Source organism: Balaenoptera musculus, chromosome 1, assembly GCF_009873245.2.
Source record: "Balaenoptera musculus isolate JJ_BM4_2016_0621 chromosome 1, mBalMus1.pri.v3, whole genome shotgun sequence".
Taxonomy (NCBI): Eukaryota; Metazoa; Chordata; class Mammalia; order Artiodactyla; family Balaenopteridae; genus Balaenoptera; species Balaenoptera musculus.
This window is the reverse complement of record NC_045785.1, coordinates 157,158,425-157,182,091: the sequence shown is the minus strand read 5'-3', so window position 1 is coordinate 157,182,091 and position 23,667 is coordinate 157,158,425. Positions and strand designations below refer to the sequence as shown.

Below are 23,667 nucleotides of genomic sequence, written 5' to 3'. Positions count from 1 at the left end.
ATTTAAAGACATGTAAATATATAAATAAAAATATTCAATTATATTAAGCCAGTTTGGGCGGTGGCAGGGAAAGGGCTTAAAGTAGTAAAGAGGAAGGATTCACTCACAAACTCATGGATTCAGTAATCCCATAGTTAGATAAGTAAAGTCCTAAAGTAAAAGACTGAATGAGGGAAGGGATTGTGTGTGTGTGTGTGTGTATGTATGTTTAATTTCATATTTTAATTTTTCATGATCTACTTTTATTATTTCTGGTTAATAATAAATAATTATTACTTATTTCTTAAAGTTATTTAGATAAATACTTTAGATAAATAATTCAAATGCATTATTATTTTTTAATACTAAAGGAACTCTTCAATGTAAAGCTTAGTTTATCCTCCATGAGATCACCTGCTAATGTAGTCAATGTGTTTATTAGAAATCTAGACTAGAGTTTAGATTAGTTGCCAGGCAACTACTGTTTATCCACATGGCCAAATTCAGTAGGATGAAGATGGTTACAGTCTCAGAGCTTTTAAGTTCTCGTATATCTATTTTCTGGTTAAAAGTTACCTCTTAATAATTTAGTGATTTTTAATATTCTTTGAAGTTCTGTAGTTAATACTTAGGCTAAAAAGCTGTTGTCAATAGTTAAATATGATTATGTGTTAATGAGTTTTTAAAAATCGGCCTTATTGAGTTGTAATTTACATACAATAAAATTCGCCAATTTTAATCCACCAATTTTTACTTTGATGAATTTTGCTGAATTTATACACTAGTGTAACAAACCCTAAAATCATGATATAGAACATTTCTATCATCCCAGCAAGTTCCCTCATTCCCCTACACAGTCAGTCCTCTTCCCTGAACTCTGGCAACCACTGATTTGCTGTTACTATAATTCTGCTTTTCTAGAATTTCATATAAGTAGGATCATAGAATATGTAGTCCTTTGTGTCTGGTTACTTTCACATAGCATAATACTTTAAAGATCCATCCATGTTGTTGTATATATCATTAATTTGTTCCTTTTTCTTGTTGAGTGGTATTCCACTATCTGGACATACCACAGTTTATCTGTTTACCAGTTGGTGGACACTTGGGTTGTTTCTAGTTTTTGGCTGTTGTGAATAAAGCTGCTGTGATCATTTGAGTGCACGTCTTTGTGTGATGTGTTTTCATTTTTCTTGGGTATTAACCTAAGAATGAGATTACTGAGTCATATGGTAAGTGTATGTTTATAAAAACTGCTAAACTGTTTTCCAAAGTGGCTATTCGTACTGTTAAGTTTAATTTTTCTCATGTTATTCTCATATAATAAATTTGGAAAGCATTTTCACATTTCAGTGCTGTATGAAAGTTATGTAAAAATTTTTTTAACTTGTCCATTACATTTATATTATTTTTCCTATTTTTTTTTGGGGGGCTGGCAAATCACTTAAACCTTTTGGAGTTTTACTTTATTAATCTCAAAAATTTGCTCTCACAAGACTGTTGTGAGGATTAAATGAGATAGTGGGTGTGGCTGTGTTTTGGCAGTTCTAACACAAATGTAAGCTATTACTATCACCACATTTTATCAAGGGTTTAGGGTGGTTCTTGAGTCTTATTTAATTAATCGTGTCTTGTATGAAATACCAAAATAGAAGTTTGGTGTATAGTGCATGGCATACAGAAATATGAAAAAGAATTTCTCAGTGTTTTTCCTGAATTATTTAGTGAATGGGGATTGTAATGAGTGTGTGTGTGTGTGTGTGTGTGTGTGTATTTTGGGAAGTAATAGTCATATAAGCATAAGAATTTGAATAGTACACAAGGTATAGAATGAAAAGTAACTCTACCTCTTCCAACTAGTTTCTTTCCTCAGAGAGACCTTTTCTATTTTTAATTCTTCTGCTGATTATTATCCCAGTTTTATATATAATATGCTAAACATTGTTTTTGATGAATCTTAAGTAATCTAGTATATCTTCATTGTGAAAAAATGAAGCATTTTAACTTTTAATACCTATTCTCTCCCTTCTTCCTTTTATTGATATTTGTTTATTTTTTGGTGTTTGTGGTTAAACTTCTAGCACTTGCACCGTTAATTATAGAAAGTATAAACTTGCCACTTTATAAGTTGAGGAAAATTAGTACCCCTCACAATCTTTCCCTTGAATTCCACATTCCCTTCCCATTTTATGTCAACTGTAACATTGATTTTATATTTTTAAGGTTTATAATAGTTATATTTGCTGCTTCTGAAAAGCATTAATCCATATTGTGATTATGTACGTAATACTGCTAAACAGAGTAGTATGATGGGATCCATAGAGAATAAATGGATTTTTTTTTAAACATCTTTATTAGAGTATAATTGCTTTACAATGGTGTGTCAGTTTCTGCTTTATACCAAAGTGAATCAGTTATACATATACATATGTCCCCATATCTCTTCCCTCTTGCATCTCCCTCCCTCCCACCCTCCCTATCCCACCCCTCTAGGTGGTCACAAAGCACCGAGCTGATCCCCCTGTGCTATGTGGCTGCTTCCCACTAGCTATCTATTTTACGTTTGGTAGTGTATATATGTCCATGCCACTCTCTCACTTTGTCCCAGCTTACCCTTCCCCCTCCCCGTATCCTCAAGTCCATTCTCTAGTAGGTCTGCATCTTTATTCCTGTCTTGCCCCTAGGTTCTTCTGACCATTTTCTTTTTTTTTAATTTTTATTTTTAGATTCCATATATATGTGTTAGCATACGGTATTTGTTTTTCTCTTTCTGACTTACTTCACTCTGTATGACAGTCTCTAGGTCCATCCACCTCACTACAAATAACTCAGTTTCGTTCCTTTTTATGGCTGAGTAATATTCCATTGTATATATGTGCCACACGTTCTTTATCCATTCATCCGATGATGGACACTTAGGTTGCTCTCATGTCCTGGCTATTGTAAATAGAGCTGCAATGAACATTTTGGTACATGACTCTTTTTGAATTATGGTTTTCTCAGGGTATATGCCCAGTAGTGGGATTGCTGGGTCGTATGGTAGTTCTATTTTTAGTTTTTTACGGAACCTCCATACTGTTCTCCATAGTGGGTGTATCAGTTTACATTCCCACCAACAGTGCAAGAGGGTTGGTTCCCTTTTCTCCACACCCTCTCCAGCATTTGTTGTTTATAGATTTTTTGATGATGGCCATTCTGACCGGTGTGAGATGATGTCTCATTGTAGTTTTGACTTGCATTTCTCTAATGATTAATGATGTTGAGCATTCTTTCATGTGTTTGTTGGCAATCTGTATATCTTCTTTGGAGAAATGTCTATTTAGGTCTTCTGCCCATTTTTGGATTGAATAGATGGATTTTTATACTCTCTTGGTACTCAAGATCATCCCAAACTTTAGTCTGGCTTCTAGTTTGGCATATAACTTTTTTCTGGATTTTATAATTACTACATTTTCCCCCTGTTGGTAGAAGAGGGTGTGCCTTCTTCATCATATCACTTGGTTATCTAGCTTTTTAATCATACTGTTTGTTGAAGTTCTAATGTGAACTGACTTTTTTCTGAGTATGATGCTTAGCTAATATCATTATTTAATTGCATTCTTGGAAAAGTGCTTTCTTAGCTCTCATGTCTTTCTTCTTTTTGTTTTGGATTTATTTTGTGGTTTTCTGGAGTACTTCCTGAAGTACCGTTTTCAGAAAGAATGTGTTTGGGTGCTTGTCAACACCATGTTTGAAATGTCCTTTTCACTTTTGCACCTGATACATGCCCTTGGCTGGGTATAGAATTCAAGTTTAAAATAATTTTCCTTCAGCATTTTGAAGGTTGTGTTTCATTACCTTTTATAACCAGTTTTACTGATAAGAGGTTTGATGCTAATATGAATAGTATTTTTGTAGGTAACCTGTTTTTGTTTTCTGGAAGCTTTTTCTGTTGGTGCCTCTTTATCCTTGGCGTTATGAAATTTAAGGAGGATGAGTTATAGTCCTTTTTAATTTATCCTATAAAGCATTTGGTGGATCCTTTGAAAATGTGGGCTGTTCTTCAGTTCTGAGAAACGTCTGTATTTCTTTCATTATTTTTTTCCCTTCTATGTTCTCTGTATTCTTTCATGTTTTTTTCCTAAAGCTTCTATACCAATACTCTGTTTTGAAGTTTTTCTTTTTTTTTTAATGTCTTTGTTTTTTCTCTTTGTTCTGAGAGATTTCCTTGACTCTTCTTGCCCTTTATTGAATTATTTACCTCAGCTTTTACTTTATATTTCTGGGAATTCCTTCTAGTTTATAGTCACCTGCTCTTATTTTACGTATAAAATATAATCTGTAATCTTAGGACACTAAAAGCGTTTTAAGTTTTTTCTCCTCATTGAATAACTCTTCCAGTTTGTTTATTTTGGTTCTTTTTTTTGGTAGTGGTTGTTTTCTTCAGGTGTCTGGTGATCCCTTTTAGTCTGTATATATTTCTGAATGAAAGACTGGGGTTACAGATAGTGTCCTCTATTTTTACAATTTATGTGTTTTCCCTATACTTTGATAAGTTAGGTTCACTGAGTGAGGATTTGTGATGCTAGTGTTTAACTGTACTCTTGAAAGGATTAGTTGAAACAGTTGGACTTCTTTATTTCTTCCACTCTTAATTTATTCCTTTAGAGATTTTCAGTATTATTTTAATAATAATTTTATGTTTTAGTCAAGCAAATTTCATTATATGGTCTGTTGTTGTTTGGCTATATTTCGGTTCAAAGAATTTCTTCTGAAAGATTATTAATTATTATTTGCTCCTTGCTTATTACCCTGGGTAGATTATTATCACCTGAACTTTGGTATACTCATTTGAAAATAAATATAATATCTGCCTCCTTTACCTCACGGTGTGATTGTAAGCATTATGAGATAATGTATGTAGAGGAGTGGTTTTAAACTATTAAACTATAAATAAAATAAATAAATATAGAAAAATTTATAGTTCTTACTTTGGCTGTCAGTCCTTTTTCTCAAACCTGTATTTATGAATCAGTTCTTAGCTCCTATCCAGGTATAATCTCATTTTATTTGTACTTTTAGTGTTAATAAGTTGCTCTTCAGTAAATATCTTCCTAGAAAAGGAAGAAAAGACTTAAAGGTAATTACTGATATTATGTAGGATAAATGCTTTCCTAACTTCGGTTATTAGTGATATATCAGTAGTGAAACCTTTTTTCCTGTACTTATCTGGAACAATTGCAAAATGGTGAGTATTAATGGAGATAACACATTAACATAGTATTGTTGGTGTTAGAAATGACAATAAAAGAAACGTCAGTTGCAAACTGTAGTATTATCTGCGTTTTCCTTCTTAATGGTCCTAGGAGAGCACCTCACAGTTTGACTCCACATCAGGATAAGAGGCATCTGCATATATATTAGACACTTCTTACATTACCTTCTTCAAAGACCAGCCTGTAGGCATACTCTAGGTAACTAAGAATCTTTAAACTAGATGTCAAAAGTTTTGCTTTCTTAGTTTCCATTAGAGCTTAGTAGTAATATTTGCTCTTAAGAAACTTATTATATTAATAAAATGGGAAATTTAACCTGCTTAAAGGGTTTAAATTATAGAAATAAGTATATTATAATAATATTACATAAGGGTTTATTGTTATTCATAAAATTTTGTTTGGTTAATAGTACTGTTTCTTAAAAACCTAAGTAGTCTCTTATTAATGTAGAGAGCCAGTTCCTTTGATAACAAGTTAAAATTTGTAATGTATTTCTAGTCAACTCATCATCTTGATGTTTTGAAATTGCTACAAATCTAAGAGGTAGTTTTATCATTAAAACATTTTGACTGATGAAAATGCTGCAAGATATATTAATTGCTTACACTTTTTGTTGTATTAGTATCTAACAAATCGAACTTTCATGTTGTGTTTTGTGTGTGTAACCAGCTTGTGCTTTTAAAGAACTTTTTCCCTAGTTTGCCTTGTACTTATAGTTTCCAATTCAGGGATATCCATAAACTATGTCCTTTGAATGACATTTGTCTTATATTCTATGAAATGGTTTGCTTAGATGAACCAGAATGTTAGTATTTGGTGATTCTAAGCTAAAACTTTATATGTTTATGAGTTTTCACACAAAACAGCTTAATCCCCACTGTGCAAAATATACCACAGTAACGAAGAATGTAGGCTCGGTTATGTTTTTAGCGCGTGTTGTGATCTAGTCAATTGTAAGTTGTTACAGAAAACAAAGTGTGCATTTTTGGGGGTGCTTATCTAAGTCCAAGGGTCTTTCCTTCTCCTTTAACTTGTATGTACTTGTGTGCATTTTGTTCATGTTTTATTTATATACTTTTGAAATAAATTATAAAGTGATTAAGGAGAGAGAAAATGACAGTGTGATTTCCTGTTTACTACTCAGCAGCAAGCATTTTCCATAGAGAGTAAAAAGCGGTGGTAGTGGTGGTAGTGACTGTATAAACCACATGGTAGATTAAAGAAGCTCGCTTTGACTGTTGATGTTATAAATGGAGAAGAAACATGGAAAAATTAAATTTATTTTCTAATAGCATTGAAACTTGGAGATTTAATGTATTTGCTGTAATGTGAAATTTGTTTTTCCTATTGTTTCAATATATTTGTTTTGAAAATTTTAATCAAGTAAACCAAATGGAGAGAACCATCAAATAGCTTTCATATGCATTTAGGGTTATATAATTATAAAATTGCCATTACACACCTTACCAATCAACAATTGAGTTTGTGTATTGATTTTGTATCCTACAGTCTCATTAAATTCACTTATTAATGTTAGTTACTCTAAATATTTTGTGATGATAGTCATCTGCAAAGAGCCACAGTTCTGTTTCTTCCTTTCCAGTCTTTATGCCTTTAATTAATTTTTCTGGTCTTACTTCACTGGTTAGGACCTCTAGTATAATGTTGAGTATAATTGGTGAGAGTGGACGTTTTTGCCTTATTTCTCATCTTATTGGGAAAGCATTTATTTTACCACTAAGTATCATATTAGCTGTAGGATTTCATTGCTGCCTTTTATTGGGTTGAGAAAGTTCCCTTCTATTCCCTAGTTTGCTGAGAGTTTTTATCATGAGTGGGTATTCAACTTTTTCAAGAGATTTTCTGGCATCTATTGAAATTACCATTTAATTTTTCCCATTATTCTTTTAATATGTTAATATAGTATACTACGTTCATTGCTGGAATAAATCCCATTTGGTCATGATGATCTTTAATATATTGCCAGTTTGTTTTGCTTTTTAAATTTATTTATTTTTGGCTGCGTTGGGTCTTTGTTGCTGCGTGCGGGCTTTCTCTAGTTGTGGTGAGCGGGGGCTACTCTTTGTTGCAGTGCTCGGGCTTCTCATTGTGGTGGCTTCTCTTGGTGCAGAGCACGGGCTCTAGGCACTCGGGCGTCAATAGTTGTGGAATGTGGGCTCAGTAGTTGTGGGATATGGGCTTAGTTGCTCTGCAGCATGTGGGATCTTCCTGGACCAGGGATCGAACCCGTGTCCCCTGCATTGGCAGGTGGATTTCTAACCACTGCGCCACCAGGGAAGTCCCATGTTGCCAGTTTCGATTCACTAATACTTTGTTAAGGATCCTTTTTTACATTTATCAGAATACTGATTGATAATTTTCATTTCAAGTTTTGCATAAGTTATGGTAGACTCTTAAAATAGGTTGAGAATTCCCTCCTCAAATTTTGAAGGAATTTGCAAAAGATGGGTTTTATTTCTTCCCTATATGTTTGATAAAATGCAATCAGTGAAGCCATCTGGGTTGGAGCATTTTTGTGAGTTTTTTTGTAATACATTCAATTTATTTAATAGATAGAGGACTATTCAGATTTTGTTTCATCTTGTGTCAGTTTGAGTAAATTGTGTATTGTAAGGAATTTGTCCATTTCATCTAAGTTGTTCTATTGTCTGCTAATTCTGACAGGATTTTCTTGGAGTTGGTTTCTGTTGATTGTTTTTTTTCTTTGCCTATGATTACATTTTCTTGTTACTTCACATGTCTGGTAATTGTCAGCCGTATACAGTTCGTTGTGGTGATCTCTTATTTCCTAATGAACACCACTGCTTTATGTTCTAATTGGTACTTAACTTGATTCTATTCAGTCTCTACAGTTCATTTCTCCTGTTGTGAAAAGCAGTTGAAATCTCTGCTTTTTTTCATCCACTTTTTGCTTTATGCTTTCAGGCTCATTGGAGTTTTTCCTATGCATTGGAGTTTTTCCTATACATGCACTATTTATCTAGAATTTGGGCAGAGTTTACGTGCAGGTTTGGGGGCTCCTCTTTGTCTCCCTCTCTCGTGGGATATCCTTCTCACTTTCTAGCATTAAAAGTTTTTTAAAAATTTTTTAAAAAATTATTATTTATTTATTCATCCATTTATTTGGCTGTGTTGGGTCCTCACTTCCGTGCGAGGGCCTCCTCCAGCTGCGGCAAGCGGGGGCCACTCTTCATTGCAGTGCACCGGCCCCTCACCATCGTGGCCTCTCTTGTTGTGGAGCACAGGCTCCAGACGCGCAGGCTCAGTAGTTGTGGCTCACGGGCCCAGTCGCTCCGCGGCATGTGGGATCCTCCCAGACCAGGGCTCGAACCCGCGTCCCCCGCACCAGCAGGCAGACCCTCAACCACTGCGCCACCAGGGAAGCCCCCATTAAAAGTTTTTGGCAGTTCTGAACTCCATCATCTGACTCCTTAAGCCAGCAAGACTATGAACACTAATCTCAAGGAATGGAGGAGCCCCTAAAGCAAAAAGCCATATAAAAATGCAAATCTCATCCAGTGCAGTTCCCTTCTTTCAGGGGCCAGCTTCCCCCCAGTTTCTGCTTGCTTTTGGTGCTTTCCACTGCCTTCAAATAGGTTTTATTTTAGTATTTTGTACAGAATTATAATTTTATGTATGGTAAAGTTAGCCTAATACAAGTCACCCTACAATCACTGGAAGTGGAACTCTGCTAGGCATATGTTTTAATGTGTAGATCTAAAATTGTTCAAGCTTTATAAGTCACTTAGTTTTGTTATTTGTTAATTTAATTACTCATAACAGATTAAGTGGAGTAGAAATTTCATCTGCCTTTGTGGTTGAGGAAACAGTGGTTTAAACTAGCTGAGCTCCAGTCACCTGTAAACACAGCTAAACCTTTTTTCCAAGTAAATTTATAGAATTTTAAGCTAGCGGAGACTTTGGAAGTTGTCTAGTCTTATACCCATTTATCTTACAGATTAGAAAACAGGTCATTTTTTGAGTCAGGGGCAGAGCCAGGACCAGTAGCGGAGTTTCTTTATTGCCAATTTTTTTTTTTTTTTAAAGTACAGATTATTTTTTAAATTTATTTATTTATTTATCTATGGCTGTGTTGGGTCTTCGTTTCTGTGCGAGGGCTTTCTCTAGTTGCGGCGAGCGGGGTCCACTCTTCATCGCGGTGCGCGGGCCTCTCACTATCGCGGCCTCTCTTGTTGCGGAGCACAGGCTCCAGACGCGCAGGCTCAGTAATCGTAGCTCACGGGCCTAGTTGCTCCGCGGCACGTGGGATCTTCCCAGACCAGGGCTCGAACCCGTGTCCCCTGCATTGGCAGGCAGATTCTCAACCACTGCGCCACCAGGGAAGCCCTATTGCCAATTTTATGATACTTCATATTTCGTTTCTCTCTTGTCACTTAAGAATGTACTGGAATTCTTTTTAAAAATCTATTATTAGTACCTGGTGAGGGGGTAAGAACTGTTGGACAGGAGGGTTTAAAACTCTCTAAGAACGGAAAAGGGGAGTATCTTCCATCTGGTAGAAACTTCATGTGCCACTGGGGAGTGCAGGGAAGCGATACCTCTTGAACTTGTTGTGTTAACGCCCTTGGAGAAGCTACCTCCATAGCTTCTGTATCCTTTGACATGGAGAAACTTTCTTTAATTATTGGCATTCTGTTCAGTCACATTGTCTTACTGATGTTATAACCATGCACCTACCACTGTATTTTCTTATAGGTATGTTTTTGCTTATGCCAGTTTTTCTGCTTAGCTTTTTTTTTTTTTTTTTCCTTCTGTCTTTGTCGGTGAAAATCTTTCATGACTGTCAAAGCCAAATTTTAGTATCACCTCCTCGGTATTTTCCCACATCACAGTCTTACAAAGTTAGAATGAATTCTCTTGTCTCTAATATTACATCACTTTCATGCCTTTGCTTCCTTGAGGCTTTATATTGACTAGTTATTGCATGGACCCATTATTTTACTTTCTCCATTATAAACTCCCTCAGGGCAGGAAACTTGTCCAGTATAACTATATTTCTTTCCCGTATAGGGTCTACCAGTACCTTGAACATAGTAGGCTCTTAGTCTATTTTTGACGAATGAATAAGGAAGAGGAAGAAGACAATTCTAGACGTTCAAATAGCAGTATGTCACAGATTTCAGGGCAAGGAACTCAATTTGGGACAGCTGAAGCAAGGCAGGGAATATAGAATAGATCATCACAGTTATGAAAGCAGCCCGTACCTAGGATAGAGTTTTGGGATTCCAGATCAGGTCATATATCTGGTGTGTTTTTGTGTGTAGGAACTAATGGGGTAGGAATTAGTAGAATTGACTAAATGGTTATTCCTGGCAGAGGTGGCTGGGCAGAACCCTCTTAGTCCCAGAATAGGTGAGTATATAAGTTATCTAAACCAGGTAAGTGGGACACTATAGTGAAAATATAGTAGTGGTCATAGTTCTGGAAGGTTTATCCATATTTTAAGGGTAATTTTTGCTTTACTCTTAGAACTGAGAAGTGCTTCTGAGTTCATGAAACTTAACTTTTCAAGCTTATAAGAAGAATCTTTTCTGATGTGTTTCTGATGGATCATTTATTGTAACTAAAATCTAGCTATATAAGGCATGACTGTTTCATTATTTAACAGCTCTGAGCACTAGTGGTCTTTGTTTTGCCTTCCTGAGAAGTATAAAACAAGTTCTGTTTTCCATGTGATAGGCCTTCAGATATTTCAAGATCACTATGATGTCTTCCCTAAAATCTTCTTTTTAAGCAAAGTGTTCTCTTTTCTTTTTTAATTTTTATTTATTTATTTATTTATGGCTGTGTTGGGTCTTCGTTTCTGTGCGAGGGCTTTCTCTAGTTGTGGCAAGTGGGGGCCACTCTTCATCGCGGTGCGCGGGCCTCTCACTATCGTGGTCTCTCTTGTTGCGGAGCACAGGCTCCAGACGCGCAGGCTCAGCAATTGTGGCTCACGGGCCTAGTTGCTCCGTGGCACATGGGATCCTCCCAGACCAGGGCTCGAATCTGTGTCCCCTGCATTAGCAGGCAGATTCTCAACCACTGCGCCACCAGGGAAGCCCCTCTCTTTTCTTTAATTCGTTTATTGTATGACATGGTTTCTAGCTCTCTCATACGTAATCTTGTCCTACTATGGAAATATCTCAGTTTGTCTTAGAATGTGGTGCCCAGAAGTGAATGTAACAATGTGTTTATTATACTTTCCCATCACTAGTTTGTAAAAGTTTGTGCTTTCTCATACCATAGCCATCACTGGGTGTTATTCTTTTTCTGTTTGTTTGTTTGGTTTTTTGTTTGTTTGTTTTTTAGTTTTTATTGGAGTATAGTTGATTTACAGTGTTGTGTTAATTTCTGCTGTACAGCAGGGTGAATCAGTCATACATATACATATATCCACTCTCTTTTAGATTCTCTTCCCATATAGGTCATTACAGAGTATTGAGAAGAGTTCCCTGTGCTATACAGTAGGTCCTTATTAGTTATCTATTTTATATATAGTAGTGTGTATTGTCAATCCCAGTCTCCCAATTTATCCCTCCTTCCCCCTGCTTCCCCCCCCTTTTTAGTTTTTGCCATTATATTGCTATTTTATTTTACATTTCTTTGTTACTGAGGCTTAACTTTATTGTTACTGCTTTTAGCCATTGCTTTCCTCAGATAAATTGCTTGTTCTTATCCTTAGTCAGTTTTTATATTGAAGCCTATGTCTTTAGTCAAGTTCATAAATTGTATATGTTCTTATTTATTTGTAAGAACTTTTTATATATTCTGAATACTGTTATTTTATTGATCGTTTTGTCACTGTTGCAAATATTGATATTTTCCTGTTTTGTTTATGCCTTTTAACTTTAGTTTTGTCTTGGCAAAGGTTTTTAACTGTTACATATTCTACTGTATCAAACTTCTCTTCCAAGGAGGCCATCGAGGTCATACTTAGAAACTTTTACCCTGTTTTCTTTGAGCATCATTATGATTTTAAAAATTTGTGTTATGGAAGTCATATATGAGTTCTTTTTATAAAAGACCAAAGCAGCAAATAAATAAATAGAGTACCATATAATTCCTCCACTATTATTTTCTTTCTCAGAAATATTAGTGTCAAGTGTGTTGTGCCAGTATAAAGTCACATTTTTCCTCAAATATTTGAGAACCAGAAAGATACATGCCAACTATAAGTAGTATTTGTCTCTTGCCCAGAGATTGGGATTCAGGAAAATTGGGCAGGGCACAGGAATAGGAATAATTGAAGAAATGAGATTTCTGTGTTCTATTCTGTATAAACGTTTGGATCTTTCTGTTTTGTCTCATTTTCCATAAATGGCATCATAATCACTTAACAATATGTCTTAGAGATTTGTCTATGCTGTTGCAACATGGTTACTCAGAAAAGAATGACTACTTTGATAGAACTTGCTTCTAGTGAACCTATTCTTATTTCTCATCCATCGATTTTTCTCATTTTTAAGTACTCATAAACTGTCAGTTTAGTCCAGTGGTTAAGAGAATGGAACTTGAAGTCTTGGCTTTGCCTTTTACTACTGACTGTGGGCAAAATAGTCTTAGTATGCCTTAAATTTCTCATCTGTAAGATGGAGATGATAATAATGTCTGTTTTATATGGTTGTAAGACCATGTAAAAGATCATAATGTTTGATTAGCTTTTATCACAGTACATGGGATATACTAAATAGTTAATAAACAGTAGCTGCTATTGCTACTTAATATGTTATAGGATATTGCTAAGTTTGACATCAGGTTTACTAATATTTAATATTTAGGCTCACCTATTGTTTTCTCCTATAAAAACAGTTAAGGATCCTTGCCTGTACAGGTTTTTATTTTGTTTTGTTTTTAATACCCTTCTGATGCTCTGTATTTCTCAAAGATTATTGATGCTAACTGGAACTCATAGGGATAACTTACTGTCTTCTCAGCACCTTTGGACATCAGTGTTTGCATTATGATGGCTCTCTTGTGAGAAGACAAGTGTAAAAGAGGAGTTAGTATTCCTTTTCTGTTGTCTGGCCTGAATGTTGTGCTCTCTTTCTCAGTCTTCATCTTTTATCATTTTAAAAGTTATGTGTGTCTTTAACAATTTTTAAAAATTAGTTTGTTTTCCTGTATTTGCTCTCTATTATGATACTGCTGTCTTTTCCAACACTTTTTCTTAAATTAAATGAATTAGTGCTACAGCAACAAGTATGTATATTTTTTTCTTCCTCACTCAGGATTGGGTAAGGCCAAATGATAGTTGCATTTTAATCCTGTGGTTGACTAAAAATGTTTGCCGTGTAAGAACACTAATTTCCTTATCTTCCACATTTGCAAACTAAGACATTCTATCTAAAATTCATGTGTCAAGAAATAGAGGCTTAAGTATATTTTTTAATGTTATGATATCAACCAATAGAAAAACTAAAAATGAAAATAAAAGTAGTAAAAATTGGGAAGAAAGGTGAAGGGGAACAATTTTTCACCTTCACAGTGGGAAGTCAGTTGATACGGTCACAGGTGATAAGAAAAAGAGCTATAATGCCAGAAGTATTAAAAGTGGCTGTTTTTGACAAGTGGAATGGTGAGGGTGTGGGGGGTGTGTGTGTGAATGGTGGAAGAGACAGTTTATTTTTAAGTCATATGTTCTTTCATCTGTTACTGAATTATTGTTACTTTGTGCATGAATTAGTTAATAGTAATAATAAACTGTATCCTGCATGATACCAATTTATGAAAATAAAAAGCATAGTTCTGTATATTGATATAGGTGTAAAAATTGATTGGAAGGAATTATACCAAAATATTAAAAGTGGTTATCTCTGGGTAGTGGGCTGTTTTCTTTATTATATTTTTCTGTATTTTGTAAAATTTTTGAAGTTGAATATGTAACTTTTATAATCAGAAAAATATTAAGGGAAAATATATAGGATTATCATACATTTGGCATCAGTATGACTGTTTTTTATTTACACAAGTACTATAACTTTTTTTTACTTAAAGGAATTAGAGAACCATATTCTCTGTATGTTTTAACTGTATTAATAAAGCAAGCATTCTGCTAAAAATAACTGAATAACGAGGTAGCCAACAGTAACAAAGACAGGTTTATTTATTTTACCTAAAAAGGGTAAAGGTGGGCAGTAGCTGGTTGTTTGTCAGAGAAGGATAAAATCACCAAAGATTCAAGCTCTCTCTGCTTCTTTACCTTTAGCTTGTTGGCTTTTCATTCCTACAGTTGTTGCTTCAAGGTTTCAAGATGGCTTTCAGTCTGTAGTGGGAGGTGGCCAGGGTAAAAGGTATTGGGAATTGATACTGCATTAGCGAACCAACAATGTGTGCCACAAAAAGTATTGAGATATATATATATATATATATATATATATATATATATATATATATATAGTTATAATGTTTGTACTTCAGTTCTTAGATTTCTAGCAGAGACAATTTCCAACCTTTACAGAGGTCAGATTGAAAATTTGGCACACAGCATCCTCTAAAATACACCCCTGTGGAGATTATTCTAAAATATAGCGATTTTTTCTGTTCGTAGGAGTACTAGACTTGTGCTCCCTTCTTAAAAAAAGGGTAGTTTGGTATTCTGAGGTGATAGTGAATTAGGAAGTATGTTTGTAAAATGATCCTCAGTTTGACTTGATTCTCCTTGCAGAATCCAAATTTCAGTTTCTAGCCAGTTTTCTGAGGACTGTGAGTTTTTAATGTATCAAATCAATTATATAAAGGTTTTCCTTTTTGTTTTTAAGTCAGTATGCAATTAAATTGGTAGTCACAGGTTTTATAGCTGATGATTCCAACTCTAGCAACCCAAAAAGACCCAAATTACATCGTTCAAAGTGTTAGGTTTTATACTTACTTGGATTTTTTCATCCATATATTTTAATGAGTACTACGCCTTATTTTCTTATTCCTCTGTCACTGACTTCTTTAAAAAAATTTTTTTTAATGCAAATTTATATAGCTTTCAGGGTGATATTTATGGCTTTCAGCATTAAAATGGTGCTGAATAAAAATACATTACTATCAAATTAGACTTGTTTGTAAAAGTTTAGGTCTTAATAGTTGTGTTTATCAATGAATTGATAAACTTCTTTTTTGTTAATTTTTCTTACCAGTTACCCAGAGATATTTATTTAGCGCCAAGCAATTTTATCTTAGTCTAAAAAGGTGTTACCACTTTATGCTTTTGAGGAGTGAAAAGTTGTTCCTGTAAAATAAATGAGCATATTTATTTCTAGTACTTGGATAAACTAATTTCTTTAATCAAATTAGAGAAGTATGTACTGGAGACTGGGGAGGATATGGAGATGCAGGTCACCTGCCTTCATAGAGTCTAGAGTCTAAGTGGGGGAAAAGACTCTTTAAGATGAGTTAATTTCCTCATCTGTAATGTGGGGATAATAATAGTTCTTACCTACCTTATGAAAGTTATTGTGAGGATTGAGTTAAATCATGTGAAAGGCTTTGAATTACGCCAGGCACATAGTATGTGCTTCATAAATGTTAGCTGCTTTTACTATTATTATTAAAAGAGAGAGATTTGTACAAAGTGCTTTGGGAACACAGACTAGGCAGGGATTGACCCCCTGGAAAAGGGAGGGGAGTGATAAAATTTTTACCTGCCTTCAATTCTGTTTCATAGTTACCTTGTTTATCTTTGCTATTGAATGCCTACTGCATAGTAAGTCCTCAAAGGAAGGAATCAGAGAAGTTACACAAGTGAAATTTTCTTAAAACATCTTATAGTAGATGTCAGTAAAATTGGAAGACGTAGTATTAAAATTTATCACCCAGTCTTCTATGCCTGACTTAATCCTAGGATAGAATTTAGAATATTTTTTCAAGTAAGTAAATAACAGAGGATAATTTAAGAAATAGAAAAGCTATTATTTTTAACCAGGCTTTTGAAACAAGCTGGGTTTTCAAATAGTTTAAGATAATACTTTCCAGCAAGGACTTGGGATGCAAGTATCTTATACTTCAGACTAGACACGTAGCTATATATTTTGACAGTACTGTGTCATTTTAGATCAGTATAGCTACATTGGTTATCTGCTGCTATATAACAGATTACCCAACACTTAGTGGCTTAAAACATTGATTTATTATTTTTCATGATTCTGTGGTTTGACTCAGTGGTTATTCTGGTGATCTCAATTGGGGTCACTCAATTGGATGCATTTAGAGGGTAACTAGGCAGAACTGGGAGATCCCAGGAGGCTTTGCTCCCATATTTGGGTCCTTGGTGCTGAATGTTGACTGAGAGTGCCTTGGTTCTCCTTCCTGTTGCCTTTCTTCAGCAGGACAGCCTGAACTTCAGAGCATTTGTCTGGCTTCTGAGAATGCAAACTACCAGCCCTACTAAAGGCTAGAACCAGAGCTGGCACAGCATTTGTTCTAATACATTTTATTGATCAAACAAGTCACAAGGCCAGCCTAGATTCAAGAGGAGGAGAAACAGAGTCCATCTCTTGATGGAAAGAGTGGCAAAGAATTTGAGGCCCCTTAATCTACAGTAGTAGCATGGTGCGTTCTTTTTGATTGGCTATTTGCATTCTACCTTCCATAATTTATCCCTTATGTTTCTTCCCTTATGTTTAACCTTTTTATTTTTTCTTTCATCCTCAGTGAATTTTTGTAGTTTGTCTTCTGTTTCACTGATTTAAGTTCCTGTTCTTTTGGTACAGTGTGGATTTTAGTTCAGCCTTTGTTTTTACTTTGCATTTCTTTCTAGTTTTCTTCTAATGTATCCTACATTTTAGCCTTCTCCCTTTTCTTTGTGTCTTTTATCTTTAATATTATGGAATCTAAATCTTCATTCACAACATAAATCATAGGTGTGGTAGCTGGGCTAGAGTCAGTGTCAGAAACACTGGGGTGGTGTCTACCAGGTTTTGTTATTGACAGTAGGACCCTGAATCTTTGGTTTAGGAATCTAGTGGAAGATGACTAGATAGCCCCTTTTGACAGAGACAACCCTTCAGCTTTTGATAATCACTACTGAGTTTTTACATGTTGTAAAAATGGTTTCAGCTGGTTACCCATAAAATTGTAGTGAAATTATAAATTGCTTAAATTTTGTGATTTAAAACATGTAAGATAAGCTGTTGGTATGCTAGTTTAGAAAGCAATTCAACCTGTACATAACTTAAGTAAACTCAAGTAAAGCCTTTTGATGACTACAGCTGTGGTAAACATGCTGCCTGCAGTCTCAGGAGAGATCCTGGTCCAGAACCACCTGACTAAGCCCCTCCTCTCCCATTGAAACTGTGCAGAAGTTTACTGTATTTGAAACGCTACCTTTTGGGGTAGTTATATAGAAATTGTACAGATTTTGGTATCAAAGTGGTTTTATTTTGCCATAACAACAACCTGAAATGGAGGCCTGTCTTTGGAACTCAGTGGTGGACACAGTCTAGAAAGATTTTGAGGCATTAGTGAAAGCCTGAAAAGCCTTGAATAGATTGTTAGTAGAAGTTTGAGGCCTTTGAGAAGACTGTGGGTAAGAGCTTAGAGAAAAGTGAGAAAAATGTTATCAGCAATTTGAGGAAGGAGATTCTTGTTCTGTAGTGGCAGAAAGTTTAGGAACTCTGTCACCGGCAATAAAATGAGAAGGAGGAAAATGTACACAATGAACTAGGTGATCTAGCTAAGGGGATTTTGTAAGCAGAATGTTAAAAATGTTCCTGGTTTCTTCTTGCTGCTTATATATAAAATGTAAAAGGACGGGGACCAACCAAAGGAAGTACTGTTAAACAGAAAGGAGCGTGGAACTGTTGAGTTTGAAAATTCCTAGCTTCTTCATTTGACCAGTGTTGCTAAAATTAAGGAGTAGATTCTGGGAAACAGCAAATCCAAGACACTCTGAGGAAAACATGTTCTACAAATGAAGCTGAGGATGTGACTTTAAAATCCTTTAAAACCTCAGAAAGATCCAAGGTGTTGTCTCAAAGACCTCTTGAGTCAAACAGTAGGGGTTCTAAGAACATTTAGAGAGTTGTCCCTCAGCAGTCTCATCAGAGGCCTACGATATAGAAGGAAGGGCTTATCTTGAAGAGATTTATGGGTATGGCCTTTGTCTCACAGTGGAGTAAACCATGATAAGATTCTCAGGAGACCCACAAAGTTTCTTCTCTCCTCTCTTCCTCCCTTTCCCCTCTTTTTCTTTCTTTTAATGAGAATGAATTGGCCAAAACACTGTCAGCTTGCACTGGACTTGGACAAAGACAGTACAAACGAAAAGCAGCCTTTGGATCCCTGAACCTCTGCAGGCGGGAAGCGTGTTGAGACAACTACACAGCTGCAAACATGGGCTACCCTTTATGGAAAAGAAAGGACGACTTGGAAAGCAGAACCAAGAGCCTAGAGGACAGAAACAGACTTTGAATTCTGATCAGGGATTGCCTGTATTGCTCTGGATTTCAGAATTGCTATGAGCCAGTGACTCGCATCCACCTCCTGCTTTCTCTCTTTTGGGAAGCAGTGCTATAGTAGTTTCCCTGTGCCTTTTGTGCCTTTGGTCCTGAGTTCCTGACCCACAGAAACTGTGAGATGAAAAAGGCTTATTGTTATTTTAAAGCTCTAAGTTTTGTGGCAACCTGTTATGCAGTGATAGATAACTAATGCAGTGACAAGTTGAAATTGGAAGGCTGAGAAGAGAACCCTGCAGACATTTCAGCCCTGGGAGTGGGGGAGAACATGAACACAGAGGGCAAATAAGACCTCTGATTTCAAAGGTCTTGATCTGTTAGAATCATGGGCTGACTGTTTGTCATTGGAAAAAGATGTAAAGTCAAGCATATTAATGTGTGTTCTGTTAAACAGTGGAGAAAGGAGTTACCAATAATTATTGCTAAGGACTAGAATTTTATGTGTAAAATGGGGAAGAACCCTACTTATGTTACCTTTAGTTTTACCATTTAACCTTGTTTCTTAGTAAGCAAAGTTGTTTACATAGTGTATATTCTCAGAGGTCAACTTATTAATTTTGTATAAAAGTATTTAAAATGAATAAATCTTAGATACAGTAGGGCTCTATACTCAGCTTTTATCAATTTACTTATCTTTAAAGTGAATGAAAAGAGGAAATTACTTTCACTCTTAACTCTTTATTTGAAAATTTTGAAAATTTTAGTCATACAGAAAAGCTAAAAGTTACAGAGTTAATGAGCATGTAAACGTCCTTAATGTTTTACCACATTTGCTTTATGTGTGCTTTTTTTCCCCACCTTTGAGGGTACACTTGCTAAAACTTGCATATATTTAAGGTATACAATACAATGTTTTGATATATGTGTACATTGTGAAATGATTACCATAATTAAGCTAATTAACATATTCATCACCTCCCACAGTTACAATTTTAATTTTTTTTTTTTTTTGGTTGAATAATTTGAAAGGAAGATGCAGATGTTGCTCCATCCCTTAGTTCTTTTAGCCCAAATCTCCAAGAATGAGGTATTTATAGCTACAATTAATACAACTAAGAAAATTAATACATTCAACAATCATATCTAATATGGCAGTCCAAAAAAGCTTTTATAAGTTTTTAAAAATCCAGGATCTATACAGTATATTTGGTTATGTCTCTAGCCCGTTTTATTCTGGAATAATAAAAATGTGACATTATGTTGCTTTCTGAGACATTGATTCTACTTTTCTTTGAGGATTTTATGCATCATGTTGCCTTGTAGAATGTTCCACATTCTGGATTTGTCTAATTTTTCTTTATTATTACATCCAGGTTGAACCTTTTTTGGTGAAAATACTGTGTAGATGATGTATAGTTGATCAAGAAGGATCTCTTCTGGATCTCTTCACTATAGATATATTTTTCCCCCATTTACAAACCTGTGGGGTCATAATTCCCAAGAACCTTTCACTTTGGTTTTAAACTTCCATTGGTGCCACAGCCTGAATCAATTTTTACATTGTGAATTCCAAAGGAAAATTCCTTTGTAATGGCCATATATAATATATCCATATTTGCAGTTCCCTGCAAAAAAAAAAAATTCCTTAGCACCACTGAAAGAATCCACTGTTGTTTTTTCTTGTTAATAATAAATACGTTATTTGGACTGTGGATTTGAATATATTTATTGTCTGAGTTCCATGTACGTTTATTTTTCTTAATGAAGAATTTTGAAAAAGTTCGATTTAATTTAAAACAATAAGTTAATAACAGATCTGTTGGATAGTTTTAGAATTCCTAACAGTGAGGCTCATCGAACAGTTGTGCGATACTTTTTGAATACCAGCTACAGTGTAAGGAGTCACACCAGATAGTATAATGTACTTAACATTAAAAACTGTAGCCCTCAAATACTTATCCAGATAAGTTGAGAAGGTAAGACACATATGCATATAAAAATAGAATAATATTCACAGCAGGAAAACATATATGCTGAATCACTGGTATAGTCAGTAAATGATTTTTGTGTTCAGGAAACAGTCACTTTGAACTTTGACATGTGCAAAAGCAGTGTAGGTATATGAAATGTCTTAGGATGTCACTGACATTCTGAACCTGGGCTTTTGAAACATATATTCCAATAAATAATCTAGTTCCTACCATGTTATAGCAACTGAAGAAGCAAAAAGAATAAAACGTGTCCCTTGCCCTGAAACACTATCATTGAGGATGATACTGTACTATCACAGGGATGTATACTATATAAAATCATTAAAACTTCTATAATAAAGGTATCTACTTAGTGCCAAGGCTGTATAGGAGAGAGAACTAGGAATTCACATTGCTTGGGAAGTGGGTATGTGACAGGAAAGGCTTCATAGAGTAAGTGGCATTTGAGTCTGAGGGGAAGTTTTTAGATTGAGAATGGAAGCGTATTCTAGGCAATAGAAGATGGGCCCAAATGCCCAGAGGTGTAATAGTGTGTGGCTTGGTTTTAGACCCTGGTGATGCCATTTCAGGAAATTCAGAAGTGGTCCTGATTTGGGAGGGGATGATAGAAATGGTTATTCAGCCTTTCGTGTGTGTAATTTTTTCTCATACAGGAGAACAACACAGTTGAATTTTAACGGTATGTACAATTTTTCAGAAAAAGTATACAGAAAGCAGTGGACTGAAGAATGAACCTGGGAAACACTTAACTCTACTAACAGTTGAGGAATGGGAGGAAAAGGAGACCTTCTTAGGGAAGTACAAAAGGCGTTATTTATTAGGAAGGAAGAAAGCTAAAATAGTAATGTCATTAGAACCAATTGACAAGAAATTTTACAAGAGGATGATTAATATCACAACAGAGTGTACAAAGGAAATGAAAAAATTTAAAGAGGCCATTGGATCTGACAAATAATTTTGTGAATTCAGTTTCAGTAATTTGGGGGAGGGGGTTGGAAGCCACTTTTCTGGGGAAAAAGAGAATGATTGATACTTAAATACTGGATTTAAACCATTTGTTCGAAAACTTTGGCAGTGAAAAGTAGGGTAGCAATAGAATGAGTACAGTTTGGTCAAGTGAAATTTTTTTAAAAGTTAGAGAAAGCCTTGTATATATATGATGGCAGAGTGGAACATGCCAGTGGGACAGGAGATACTACAATTTGGCAGAGCATAATTGATGGAGCAAAGGGTTGGGAAGAGATGAGAACATAAGAGAAAGGATTAGCCTTGGAAAGGAGGAGAGGCAAACTTCTAGTTGGTCCAAACGGAAGGAAGTGATCATGAAGGAAGAACAGAAAAGGAAAGATTATTAAGGAAGAGAAGTGTAAAAAAGGAACTTACATGTGGTGCTGTTACATTCTCTGTGAGTTTGGATAGAGCAAAATCATTTTGGTTTTTGAATTTTCTATTTGATTTATGTATTCCAGGAGCATTAATAGAGGAATTACCCACCCAGTGTAATCTAAAGTTGGAGAGTGGCATGGCAGAAGGCTAAAGGGCAAAGGAGTAGACACGTGGTATTTTCTACCATTAGAAAAATTTTAATACAAAGAAAATATTGAACATCAAAATACTCTAATATTTAAAAATGCAATTATTGTTAATACATAAAGATTTAAAACCTTGTTTAGGAACACAGTATTACTGGGTTTAATTTAAAAAATTTTGTTAGTATATAAATTTAAAAGTATACTTTATATAGATAAAATTACTAATCTAATGTTTAAAATTTTGCAGCGTTTTTTTAAACTAAGGACTTTTCTCTATGAGAATAATCAGGACTTCTCAAATTTTAAGCAACAACAACTCAACACAAGCTTAAGCAATGAAGGAAAAATTAAAAGAGGGGATGGATTTATTAGATTATGTAAATGGGGAATCCAAGATGGACTAATTTCAGGTGTTCCCGAATCCAGGAATCCTGGTGATGATGTCAGGCGTTCTTTCTTCTGCTCCATTCTGCTGTTTTCCATCTGTGATGTTCTCATTTTCAAGCAAGGTTCTGCTCTGTAGTAGGCATGTGGTTACTAGAAGCCCCAGGGCAATATCATCATGGCTCACTCTACGAAAGGAAGATAGGCTTTTTCCCACCAGCCGTATAGCAGATACCAGAGTAGATTTGTGTCATTTTTTCACCCCTGATTATCACTGTAGCCAGGGGTGTACATACTCTGATAGTATAGAGCCTGGGTTATGTGATCATTTCTTGAAGGAGGTCACAATAACTGTGAGTTGAAGGGGTGGTGGCTCAAAACTTTGGAACATTTCCTTCTAGTATGTATGTATGTATGTATGTGTGTGTGTGTGTGTACGTACTTATTTGTTCTGTAACAAACCAAGTAGTGTAATGAATACCTTGTGTCAAATTCCTTAGGAAAGAATCAGCCTTTGATTGCTTATGTAAATGAGTCTTAACAGCTTTTTAAGTTTATGATTTCATAAAAATACTGTAGAAGCCTTTTCTTTTTTACAAGTAAAAGTTTTCTATGCTATATATCACAGTATTTCCAGGCCTTCACAAAAATGGAGCAGTTGTTCATGGGTTGACTTCAATAGTAGAAAAACAAACATTTTGTGATGCTGAAAAGAATTGGATGTGTATCGAACAGAAGTCCTGAGTTTTAATCTTAACTCTTTCAGTAACTAAGTGTGTGTAAACAACACATAAAACTACTTACACCACTGGGGCTGTAAAAATAGGTGGATTAGAGATCTTGTGAAGCTCTAAATTTCTGCTATTTTTAATAGAGTAATTTGGGTTACAGAAAAATGTTAAATAAGAGGAATCTTAATATACTGTAAAGAAAATTAATGATCCTAGTTTTCATGTTAGACAGACTTGGATTTGAATTCCAGCTCCTCTACTCACCAGCTGTGTAAACTTGGACAGATTGCTAAACCTTGTCTCCTCATGTAAAGAATGGCAATAATAATAATAATAATAATAATAATAATAATAATACCACCTGATTTGAAGTGTAAGGATAGAAATGC

At 35.1% G+C, this 23,667-nt stretch overlaps 1 protein-coding gene across 4 annotated transcripts in view; it reads left to right on the top strand.

Annotated features, from left to right (window-relative positions):
• AKT3 (AKT serine/threonine kinase 3) overlaps positions 1–23,667 on the top strand; it is a 392,845-nt gene that overhangs the window by 10,796 nt on the left and 358,382 nt on the right. The gene's annotated exons all lie outside the window — the stretch shown is intronic.